Here is a 13,236-nt window from a genome sequence, read left to right on the forward strand (position 1 = left end):
AGGACCAGTTGCAGAATCAGAGTCGAGGATTGACAGAAACTTTTCCACCTTGTCAGGAGGAAAGGACACAGAGTCCAGGAGCAGCTGGGTATGACTGGGTACGGTGGGTACAGAGAGGGATGGGTTTGGGACACAAGATTTAGAGGCAAAGACAGAGTTGAGGCATTCAGCTTTTTCACGTGCGGAGTCAGCCATGTAGCCGTTTGAGGTGAGGGAGGGGATGGAGGGGGAACAAACACCAGAAACAGATTTGACCAGACGCCACCAGGATTTGAGGCGGAGACAGATAAGAGAGTTCGATCTTGAGAACGGAGAGATATAGTTTCCTGGCTCTCCTGAGGGTGCACACACACTTGTTTCGGGCTTTGTGAAAGGAAATGAGGTTTCCTTCCGTTGGATTTGCTTTCCAGGAGACGAAAGCAAGTTGTTTCTTGGCAACAGCCTCACCACAAGATTCCGTGTACCATGGACGGGAGGAAGGGTATGACAACTGAAGACGAGATGGGATAAATCTGTGCATGAGAGAGAGCAATTTACTTTGGAAGAATTCCCAGGATGAGTTGATGTCAGAGGCGGTAGAGATGGGAGACCAGTCCAGATGATAGATGGCTGCTTGAAGACTGTGCCAGGTGGCCTGAGTGAAATGCCAGACTCATCGACGCTGAGGAGGCTCTCTGAGAATGGTCAGAGAGATGTCCACTTTGACAAGCACATGATCAGATGGGCAGATTGGAGCAGAAGAAGAGCAGCAGACATTTTCAGGGAAGTTAGTCATAACCAAGTCCAGAAGTGAAGATGCTCCGTTGACTGAGATCCGGGTCGGGAAATTGACAGATTGTGTCAGTCCCAGTGAGTCGCAGAAGTCCATTGCTGAAGAGCCATGGCTGGTGAGAGAGGTACCCACACCCAGCCAACTGGCATGGTGACAATTGAAATCACCACATATGAGGAAGAGAGAGTTGGGATGGGTAGAAAGAAGTTGGTCCATATTATCAGACAGCGAGATGTAGATGGAGTCATCACTGTTTGGTGGACGGTACAACACACATATGAACAAAAGGTGGGAGCGAAGGGGAAGCCGTAGCCAAAGGTATTCCTGGGGTGAGGTGGAGAGAGGGCAGTGCAGGGCGAGTGAGGAAGTGAGTTTTTTTTATAAAGATAGCAACCCCACCTCCAGGACGAGGCTCAGGTCTATCATACCGGAAGAGGGAGTAACCTGGGAGAGATACCAAGGAATCAGAGACATCATGAAGGAGGAAAGTTTCTGTTAAGCAGATCACATCTGGTTTGTCAGAAGCAACCTGTATGGAGAGATCAGTCAAGTTTGAGTGAAGGCCCCGGATGTTTGAGGTCCGTACCGTTAATGAAGAGGAAGGGGGAGCATCAGATACAGAACGGGGGGGGGGGGGGAGGGGTAGGGTAAGATGTGGAAGAGGAGGAAGAGGTAGGGAGAGCTGTTGAAGGTGTGTCAGAGATTTCAGAATAGCTTGGAGAAAGGGAAGAATGGGGCGGACAAAAGGTTTGATGGAGATTGGGTGAGGCACAGTGAGGTGTTATTTGAGGAGGGGGAAGAGCGAGGCAGAAGGTTGGGGGAAATGAAGGTGAAAGTTGGAAGGGGGAAGAAGCGGGGAGGACGCTTTGAGGAGGAGGGGTGAGAGGGGAGTCTCGGAGGGGAGGAGCGAGGGAGAGTCTTGGAGGGGAGGGGTGTGGGGGTAGTTTGGGAGGGAGGGAAGGGAAGGGGCAAGGGGGGAGATTTGAAAGGGATGGGTGATGGGGAAGATTTGGAGGGGAGGGGCAAGGGGGAAGATTTGAAAGAGATGGGTGATGGGGAAGTTTTAGAGGGGAGGGGCAAGGGGGTAGATTTGGAGGGGAGGGGTGATGGGGAAGTTTTGGAGGGGAGGGGTAATGGGGAAGTTTTGGAGGGCAGAGGTGATGGGGAAGATTTGGAGGGGAGGGGAAAGGGGGAAGATTTGAAAGGGATGGGTGATGGGGAAGATTTGGAGGGGAGGGGCAAGGGGGAAGATTTGAAAGAGATGGGTGATGGGGAAGATTTGGAGGGGAGGGGAAAGGGGGTAGATTTGGAGGGGAGGGGAGATGGGGAAGTTTTGGAGGGGAGGGGTGATGGGGAAGTTTTGGAGGGAAGGGGTGATGGGGAAGATTTGGAGGGGAGGGGCAAGGGGGAAGATTTGAAAGAGATGGGTGATGGGGAAGATTTGGAGGGGAGGGGCAAGGGGGAATATTTTAAAGAGATGGGTGATGGGGAAGATTTGGAGGGGAGGGGTAAGGGGGTAGATTTGGAGGGGAGGGGTGATGGGGAAGTTTTGGAGGGAAGGGGGGATGGGGAAGTTTTGGAGGGAAGCGGGGATGGGGAAGATTTGGAGGGGAGGGGTGAGATTGGATTTTGAAAAATGTACGATTAATGGGAAACGAACATTTCTTGCAAAATGAGCTTGAGACCTTCGAGTCAAAAATACGTTTGAGGACGCTGAAGGAGGGTTGGAGTGCTGGAGAGTTTCGGGAATGTAGAAAAAAGGAACTGTAAGAGATGGTATTTTATTTTGGAATGAACTGATTTGGTGAGCAAGTCGAAAGCATCCTTTTATCGGAGAAGAAAAAGGTGTTATAATATTTGACAGAAAACAGTTGTTCAGGGGAAAGTTGAAACATCTTTAACAACGTGATCACGTGATCACGAAAAACGTGAACGAAGAACGAACGAACAAATAAGGACAACAAATAAACGAATAAGAACTGAGAAGGAAATATATTTTTGGGTTTTTTTTTTTTTTTTGAGTTGAGATATTAAACAATGAAGTATGGGGTGAACGACTGGGACAAAACAGAGAACTAAAGTAATTGCAGCGCAATCAACGAACCGCTGAGAGAAAACAAAGCCACAAGGTCGGAGACGGTAGCCTAAGCCTACTAATACTAGTACTAGGCCTCAGAATACGCGACACTAATTAACCGACGATTTAGTATACATGTATGAAAAATTAACACCGAAAATCTTCCTAAAGACACACTATAGGTACACACACTGAAAGATAGATACAGTCTCGACAAAAACACAATTGTGAAAAATTACTTAATTTCGCAAACGTGAGCGCACGGGGCAGCTTCGAAAAAATGTGACCTCCAATCTTGCGCATGCGCAACGTTGGCGCAACTGTTGCACATATGTGTTCAATTGAAAGACAGAAGAGGGGATTGCCACATGCCCACATTTTGATTTGGATAGCACCAGAAAACAATATACACAACAGAGGCATTGGCAAGGCTATCTTTGCAGAGCTCCCATGTCCAGAGACAGATAAGTTGCTTTTTAACATTGTGCTCTCACAAATGATACATAATCCCTATGGAGTCAACAATCCAAAGTCTCCTTGAATTAAAAATAATGTATGTTATCAAGAGATCCCAAAAGACTTCATCAAAACTACACAGTATGGAAATGATGACCAGTGGATGAAATTGAAATCATATCAAGCAGAAAGGCATGTCAATTCAAGTGAGGCTTGCTGGAGGGTCCAAGAACTTCCAATTCACTAACGCTATCCAGCAGCAGTCATCCCTTTACAAGTGCATTTGCCACTCTTATTGGAGCCACTCTTTGCATAATATTTGTGTTAGGTACAACAGCTAGAATTAGCCATTTGATGTGCAAAAATGTAACATCCTACTTCACACAAGACATAAGACATGCTAACTGAAAACTCAGAAATGAAGGGATGGATGTGTTCTACAATGGCATCAAAATAACGTTGGAACAGAGCTCTGCTATTGGAACAGTGTACACAATCCATCCCAAGAGACATGGGTGTTACTACCTCTGTCTTTTTTTTAATGTTGAGGCTACATTCACAGACTGTAGAGTCCTCATCGAGGCCAGGCCTTATATAAAACAAGCATTCTGAGTATTGCATTGCAATACATGTCCCCTACCGGCAGTCTGTCATCCGGAAAACTGTTGGGGCAGCCTGCACGTATTGCACTGTGTGAATTATATAATTACCAACTCACGGTCTGAGGTAACTCGGCTAAAAATTATCCGATTTGCACCAAATAAAGTTCATGAATGGTTGCACAGACCCCTACTTCTCACGAAAAGGGGGAAAAGAATGTAAATCAGAGTTAAAATAAGCCCGCAAGGTCGCTCCGTGGAGCAGCCTGCACGTATTGCAATATGTGTGAATTATATAATTACCAACTCACGGTCTGAGGTAACGGCTAAAAATTATCCAATTTGCACCAAATAAAGTTTATGAAAGGTTGCACAGACCCCTACTTCTCACTAAAAGTGGAAACAGAATGCAAATTGGAGTTAAAACAAGGAATATTAACAGCTTTGACTCACCGCACTCCAAATTATAGTCCGGAAAACTGTTGGGGAAATTACCAAAGTTCAAAGTGCCATAACTTTGTCAAAAATGATCGAAACGTCGTGAAGTTCGAACTTGATCTGTAACATTATCATGAAGAAACCATGTATCAAGTTTGAAATCATTAGCATTAAGAGTGTAGGAAAAGAGTCCGGAAAACTGTTCTTTGCGTGACGGACGGACAGACGCACAGACGGAGGGACAGAGTGCAAACCTATAGTCCCCTCCGGTGTACACCGGTAGGGAACTAACAAGCATTCTGAGTATTGCGCTGCAATACATGTCCCCTACCGGCAGTCTGTCGCCCGGAAATCTGTTGGGGAAATTTCCAAAGTTCAAAGTGCCATAACTTTGTCAAAAATGATCGAAACGTCGTGAAGTTCGAACTTGATCTGTAACTTATCATGACGAAACCATGTATCAAGTTTGAAATCATTATCATTAAGAGTTTAGGAAAAAAAAGTCCGGAGAACTGTTCTTTGCGTGACGGACTGACAGACGGACAGACGGACAGACTGACAGACTGACAGACGGAGGGACGGAGTGCAAACCGATAGTCCCCTCTGGTGTACACCGGTAGGTGACTAATAACAATGTGATTGTACCAGTAGAATAACAAGCATTCTGAGTATTGCGCTGCAATACATGTCCCCTACAGGCAGTCTGTCGTCCGGAAAACTGTTGGGGAAATTACCAAAGTTCAAAGTGCCATAACTTTGTCAAAAATGATCGAAACGTCGTGAAGTTCGAACTTCATCTGTAACTTATCATGAGGAAACCATGTACCAAGTTTGAAATCATTAGCATTAAGAGTTTAGAAAAAAAGTCCGGAAAGCTGTTCTTTGCGTGACGGACTGACAGACGGACAGACGGACAGACTGACAGACGAACAGACGAACAGACTGACAGACTGACAGACTGACAGACGGAGAGACTGAGTGCAAACCTATAGTCCCCTCCAGTGTACACCAGTAGGGGACTAATAACGACATTAATAAATGTGAGGAAAGAGAAATAAAAGAGAGAGAGAATGTAAAGGTGAGGAGTGAAAATGATGATGAAAAGTGTATGATGAAAAGTGTATGATGTCTGTTTGCAAGAAAGAGAGATTGAAGCTAGCCCTGTAGCTGTAGTTTGAGTGACAAATTCTCCCAGTTATTTGAAAAGGAACAAGAGCAAATAAAGTTGATGCTTGCAATAAGTCATCTTATCTCTGGAACAATATTGAAAATGACTCTTTAAGCACCAACCTGAGAGCAATTTCTGCAACAACAATGCTGCAGAATTTGCTGCAATACTGCTGCAAATAGGAGATGGTAAATCAACTCGAAGTGATGACATCTGAACAACTTGGACGAACACAATGAATAGTTTCATGAAATTAACTGGCAACTCCTGCCTAAATTCCCAGGAAATTTGAAAATCTTCAGGTCTATAGACTGAGTCAGGGATGACGGAGATGCAGTGTGCTCACTATTAAGCTGAAAACTGAGTTTTTAAGCTCCTTGGAACCATCCGATATGCCACCTCATTGCTTAACACTCAAACAAGGGATGCCTCTTGTATGCCTCAGAAATATTACTTTTACGATTTCAAATGGAACACGATTGATGCTCAAAACTATGACCACAAAACTGTCTGGAAGTCAAGATCGCAAGAGGGCCTGGAACAGGACAAATTTAATACACCCCATGAGCCACGAATCCCATTAATCCCTCGTGATTCCAGCATTCCATTTGTCCTCTGCCATCTGCAATTTCCCATACGTCTCACTTTTTTCCATGAAAATAAATAAGCATCAGGGACAGAGCCTCAAAGACCTCAATTTGGACTTTCATGAACCCTGTTTTACACATGGCCAATTTTATGTGTGGTACTTCCGCATAGGTTCCAGCAAAACACTTACAATTTATGCAAATTAAGGAAATACACAACATCATGTCTGCTGAGATATTGATATATTCACAAGGACAAATACTTTGCAATAGGCAGAGCACAAGGGACACTAACTGTGGTTAGTATCATGTGCAGTACTTTTCAGATAAACTGTAAACATTGCTACTACAGCCATGTAACACAATCACAGCTAAATATCAATATACCATGAATGGGAAATGAATATTTCAGAATTTTAAAATGCTTTTATTAAAAAGGACTTCGCTTCTATGTTGTCAGAACCTTAAATTATTTCATGCATTACTATCTTTCCAACACCAACAAACACACATGGCACACTCAAACTATTCAATTCGGTTTATAAACCTTTATTTATTTAATTTACTTCCAATAGTACACAAACTCGAACGGCACTCTATATAACACAATGTCTCGCTTCGCACACTCATTCTGAACAAAAATATCATCATTCGCTACTATTATGGCCCATATACCCGTATCATCCTGTCTATTATATTAAATAATGCCGTAATCCATGTATTTATAAATTGATTATTAGGATATTTAACGACCACTTTTGTGCACATTAATGTTAAAATGTGTCAATGAAGATGAATATGAAATGACCGCTTTGATACAACCCTGCTTTATTGGACAGTGATTTAAAGTTTCACATCCATTGGTTCAGTGGTTTCAGAGACAAAGGTTTTTAAAGGTTTTTTTTTTTTTTTTGCTTAAATCCAATATGGCTGGCACATGGGGTCACCAATGACTTGATCATTATCAAACTTTATTCTCCATGGATAGTTGATATACATAATGTTTTGGATCCATTGGTTCAGTGGTGAGATGCTTTTAAAGGTTTTAGCTTAAATCCAATATGGCTGCCAGACCATGTGTCCTATGACATTATAATTTTCAAAGTATATTCCCCATGGCTAGTTTATCATATCGTTGCAGTTTTGGGAAGCCACGAATAAGTAATGACAACCACCATACAGGTCCCTTAGAATAGTTATTTCATAGCAGAACATTATCTTAGTCCCTCCCCCGTATATGGGTTAGTATGTCATGCATTGGGGAGGGAAAGACAGGCCCTCCACTCATAAGGGGATAATTTGCCAGGCAATGAACATAGGCTCAAAGGCACACCGTCCAAGCAACAGTGTAAAGGTCCCTTCGCCAAAGAGCGTCATGGTAAAAGTCCTTTCGAGAGGGCTTGTGGGGGTGGGGTGGAGCCAATGAGAGCCTGAGATACCTTCTTGAACAGCCCCCACCATCCGGAGAGGCCTTACAGAAAGGCATTGGACTTTGTTCTCTCTGCACGTGCCTTCTCTCTCTTGGCCGGACCCTCTCTCAGGTCTCTGCACATGCCTGCTCTCTGCCTGCAGGTTTCACTCTGCACGTGTCCCTGGCTTTTTCTGCACGTCTCTGGCTTACTCTGCACGAGATCACGACGTTCCCTCTCTCCACGTGTTACTGGCTCATCAATGCACGGTTCCCGACGCACTCACTCGACCGAGGTCCCGACGCTCTTTGCCTGCTCAAGTTCGTGCTGGGGATCGCCTTTATCTGGTCGTGGTGCTCGGTGGCGACATCAAGCCAAAGGTCATCGCGAGGAGCATTGGGTAACATTGTAACCATTTGGTAGCAGAATCCCGACGTTCGCTTTCCCCTCCCCCTCCCCCGTGAATGTGTGATGGACGCCCTTGTTTGTCGTGTTTTATTTTTAGTAATCGTCATAAGGCATAGATTAAGCTAAGTTTCTGCCTCTTGTCCCTTTTTCTTTCCCATCGATAAGTTGCACTGTGCATATTTGTAAATAAATCGAATCGTTAAACGTTTCCTTTCCAACTGTCCGTGAATGTCCTTTCTTTCATTGGTCCACCATTTCTTGCACCCAGAGTAGTGATCGGCCGTAACAAAAGTAGCATCAGCCCGGTGGGTACCAACGGTTGCTCGGCCATCTAAATTTCCATCCAGGAGCAAAAAAGGTGGTACACTGCCAAAGGGTATGTTCCCCGATTGAAACCGTTATGTGGTACAGGCAAACGGTGTCAGATGATTGGACACTGCTATTGCACGACGGACAAATTGCCGTTCGTAGTTGCTGGTTCGCAACCTGCCGAAGTACGAAGTTATTCGTGGGCGGCAACCTAAGGTCCGGTAAGTTTGGGAGCGAACGGAGGCCAGCCCCCTCATAGTAGACCCGAACCACGGGCCGTAACAATATGTATGAAATTTCACATCGATCTGTTAAGCCATTCTGGAGAAGAAGATTTTTTTACATTTTTGTTTTCAATCCAATATGGTCACCAGATCACATGATCGATGATGTCATAAATTTAATTATTCACCCACATCAGGTCGAACATCAGATATATGAAGCTTTAGATTTTTCGGATAAGGATTTTGATTCAATCAATTATGGCTGGACTACCACTTTGCCAATAATGCCATTGTTATCACCCTATATCATGGGGGAGTTGGTGACACGTGCCAAGTTTGAATTTTTGTCGTTGAACAGTTTTGGAGATATCCAATTTTTTCCCCTTTAATCCAGTACGGCTGCTATACCATGTGACCGATGACATGAGAGTTATCAATAAAATATTCTACATGTAGTCTCTCCTACGGTTAAAGTTTTGCATCGATCTGACAAGTGGTTGCAGAGAAAAAAATATTTAAAGGGAAAATATATAGATCTGGACATACACAGACACACAGGCAGACAGACAGACAATCAGGACGTAACATATGGGTTGATCCGCCGAGATTATTGTAACGCAGATAGACATGTGTGTTAGAACAGTCTCACAACCGCTTCAGGGAGAGACTAAAAGTAAAAACTATATTAACACGAAAATACATATAACTTGACAATACCATCCTTTTGGATAATAACCACATAGCCTGACATTGATTGGATACACCAGCTTGTCTTTTATAAGAACCAATTGCTTAAGATGAGACCAACAGTCAGTGGCATTATAGTGAGGGCGTCCGCTGCGAGTCCATTCCAACCCTGACCAAGTGTTACGTGGTCCTCCCGGTGACTACCTGGTCTCGGTGACCCCCGGACCGTGAGGGAGGAACTCCGCCAGAAAGATTTATTATGTATGCGCTTTAGTAACGCAATCAATATGAATTCCAACCAAGAAAAAACCCCACACCAAGGATCCGGAATAATCAATGATATATTCCCAGAGCAATCAACCATCAACAATCCGCAATCAATAGTACAAAGATGTAAACTCATCTACATTAATTCTAAGATGGCCATCTTATACATTCCTCACGTGAGCCCCACTCCCGACTCCCTCCGTGGTCAATGTCTCTCACAATGTCTCCGTACTCCTGTAGTTCGATCTCCGCACGTGGGCGGTTGAACGGACCCTTCCTGACGTGCTTTCACCGGGCACGTCCCGTACCGGGAACAACGGCTGCAGCGCACACCTCCTGGCCAAGCAAAGCGGGTAATGTAAAGCAGGCAAAGCAACACGCGGCTTGCCCAGCGCACGCGGCCCAAGGTGCGACCCGTACGCGGCCTTGTAGATGGCGAGGAGAACTGTGCCAGCTGCTTGGTTCCGTGCACGAACCCACAGTGACTTGACGTGTCAAAGGGTAGTTACACGTCCCGGTAACTCCTCTCGCCAGACGGGCTTTGAAACGCCGATTCTCTGACGTTGCTCAATCGTTACCGCCCGCGTCCGAGCTCGGCGAGGAAGAAGAAGAATCGTCGCGACTCCAGGACCTCGTGTCTTTTCTTCTTCCGTTTCCGGTCTCCTTTTTCTCAGAAGGGCTCCTGACCCTTTAATCACAACAACCTTTAATCGACTACACATTGATAAGCAAAGCCCTGAATAGTAATTCACATACATTCACATAAATATGTAACACCAAGTCATTTCTTAAGTCTGTGAAGCAATTTATTTTTTCAAAACAAAAGACTAAAGACTTAAAATGCAGCACATGATGCTTCCTTGCTTGACACTCAGTATATAAAGAATAGAGTACAGACAACCCACATAGGCCAGCCATGTAGAGAAGGAAATCCCTCAATCCCTCCTAGGGTGCCTTGGGAAGTGACGTCCCTTTTACCCCATGGTCGGTGGCCGTGTTTGTCTGAAATAATGTCTGATGTTGTCTCGTGTCTCTCGAGGCTTGTGGAAGAGAGAAAGTACACTGAATGGATCAGGACATAACAGACAAGACAAGAACAGGGCGCAAAAACACACAGCCATGGGGCGAACAATATGGCATGGGATGTACAGGATGGATACAGATGGAAAGTCAAAGTAGGGAAAACTGAAAATTTGAAGGAGGAGGGATTTGAGTGGGGTTAACGAGTGTATAAAAGGTTATGGTTTTGGATTGGGCACAACCTGAGATGGTGATGAACAGCTGTCTTGTATACCTGGAGGGAAAATGAGATACTTGTCTGCATGTGAGTGCGTGATTTGTGTTGCAGCTCCTATATGAGCTAAAGATGGTACAAACAATATTTGTTTAAATAAATTGATAATAAACTATATCGTGAGAATCACCATAACAAACACACCAACACCAATGTCTTTGTCAGATATTAACACTGGAAATTTCATCCTAATTTGATTCCTCAATCCCTGGATTCCTTACTCCCTCTGCATAATTATCCCAATAAACAGAAAGTGTGTCAACATTTACAGGTACGTGTCTGTAATTGGAGGTGTTTGGGGAATTCTCTCCGAGCACGGTTCAAAAGCCGAGGCAATGGGAGTAAGGATTATCGGATGATGTTTCTCACAATTCAAGGACAGTGAGTGACACAAATTATACAAAGGGATCATTAATCAGCATTGAGACGCGATGTTACCTGCGATCCGAAAAGATGGGAAGGGTGAGAGCGGAGAATGGGTAAAACTAAATAAAGATGTTTGCAAAGCAAAAACAAAAGAGGAATAGAGCACGAACGAAAAGTCTGGAGGATTGTGATGACAAGGCCTTGAAGGTGGTGAGAGGTGAAAATGGTGGACGTAGAGAGAGAGAGAGAGCAGACTCTGGAGGATAAGCATCAAATGAGAGCGTTCCGACATGAATTAATTAACAAAGTACACAGAATCTTAATGAGATGTGGAGTCTGAATAAAGATTATGTTCAACGTGATGGCAACACAAGCACGAGGTATTTCATATTAGCGAAAAACAATGGAGGCACCCACACAAGCGGAAGTGCGACGCCGGTCACAAAGAGGGTTTCTGCTTCCTTTGTGTTTGCATTAATTTTCACGTGTTGGTATTTTGGCGGAAGTGTTATAATTGAACGTTTTGGTGTGAAAATACGATCGTATAAATCCCGGGGCCGATGCGGGCTTTATTTTGTCGCACGACGGTCGAGTTCGACCGGCGTCCGGCGCTTGCAGAGCAGTTGACAGGCGGAAGTTGGGAGGTTAATGCTCGCCGCTGACCGGCAACATGACACTTCAAAGAAAGGCCGGGCCGGTAATGGGATTATAATCAAAATGAATATGGTGCAATTAGCTAATGTGCAGCATGTGCGGCCCCTTCGGCCTGCGCGGCGGCTTGACAGGCCGGGGGGCGGCCTTCGGGCTGCCTAGCGTGAAATGACTCTGGTTTCATTTTGCGGACCGATTGCTCGATGTGCCAGAATGCAATATGCTGCTATTTGTGAAACCAAGAGAACAGAAAGGAAGAAGGGTACTGATGGCCAGAAGACAGGGATATACTACAAATGTGCATCGCTCGCGAGTTGTTGCTGGGCCTAGCAAAACGTTGCAAGACGTAGCAAAACGTTCCATGGCCTAGCAAAACGTTGCAAGGCCTATCAAAACGTTGCATAGCCCAGCAAAACGTTGCAAGACCTAGGAAAACTTTACAAGGCCTAGCAAAACGTTGCAAAGCCTAGCAAAACGTTGCAAAGCCGAGCAAAACGTTGCATGGCCTAGCAAAACGTTGCATGGCCTAGCAAAACGTTGCAAGGCCTATGAAAACGTTGCATAGCCCAGCAAAACGTTGCAAGACCTAGGAAAACTTTACAAGGCCTAGCAAAACGTTGCCAAGCCTAGCAAAACGTTGCAAAGCCTAGCAAAACGTGGCAAGGCCTATCAAAACGTTACATGGCCTAGCAAAACGTTGCAAGGCCTAGCAAAACGTTGCAAAGCCTAGCAAAACGTTGCAAGGCCTATCAAAACGTTGGATGGCCTAGCAAAACGTTGGATGGCCAAGCAAAACGTTGCAGGGCCTAGCAAAACGTTGCAAGGCCTAGCAAAACGTTGCAAAGCCTAGAAAAACGTTGCAAAGCCGAGCAAAACGTTGCATGGCCTAGCAAAACGTTGCAAAGCCTATCAAAACGTTACATGGCCTAGCAAAACGTTGCAGGGCCTAGCAAAACGTTTCAAGGCCTAGCAAAACGTTGCAAAGCCTAGCAAAACGTTGCAAAGTCTAGCAAAACGTTGCAAAGCCGAGCAAAACGTTGCATGGCCTAGCAAAACGTTGCATGGCCTAGCAAAACGTTGCAAGGCCTAGCAAAACGTTGCATGGCCTAGCAAAACGTTGCAAAGCCTAGCAAAACATTGCAAGGCCTATCAAAACGTTGGATGGCCTTGCAAAACGTTGGATGGCCTAGCAAAACGTTGCAAAGCCTAGCAAAACGTTGCAAGGCCTATCAAAACGTTGGATGGCCTTGCAAAACGTTGGATGGCCTCGCAAAACGTTGCAGGGCCTAGCAAAACGTTGCAAGGCCTAGCAAAACGTTGAAAAAGCCTAGAAAAACGTTGCAAGGCCTAGCAAAATGTTGCAAGACCTAGCATAACTTTACAAGGCCAAGCAAAACGTTGCAAATCCTAGCAAAACGTTCAAGGCCGAGAAAAACGTTGCATGGCCTAGCAAAACGTTGCATGGCCTAGCAAAACGTTGCATGGCCTAGCAAAACGTTGCATGGCCTAGCAAAACGTTGCAAA

At 44.9% G+C, this 13,236-nt stretch overlaps 1 protein-coding gene across 2 annotated transcripts in view; it reads right to left on the minus strand.

Moving 5' to 3' along the window:
* The window catches only part of LOC137432895 (neuroligin-4, X-linked-like), a 749,939-nt gene that overhangs the window by 254,235 nt on the left and 482,468 nt on the right, over positions 1 to 13,236 (minus strand). The gene's annotated exons all lie outside the window — the stretch shown is intronic.

This window comes from Myxine glutinosa, chromosome 8 (genome assembly GCF_964187855.1).
Source record: "Myxine glutinosa chromosome 8, kmMyxGlut1.1, whole genome shotgun sequence".
NCBI classification, from domain to species: domain Eukaryota; kingdom Metazoa; phylum Chordata; class Myxini; order Myxiniformes; family Myxinidae; genus Myxine; species Myxine glutinosa.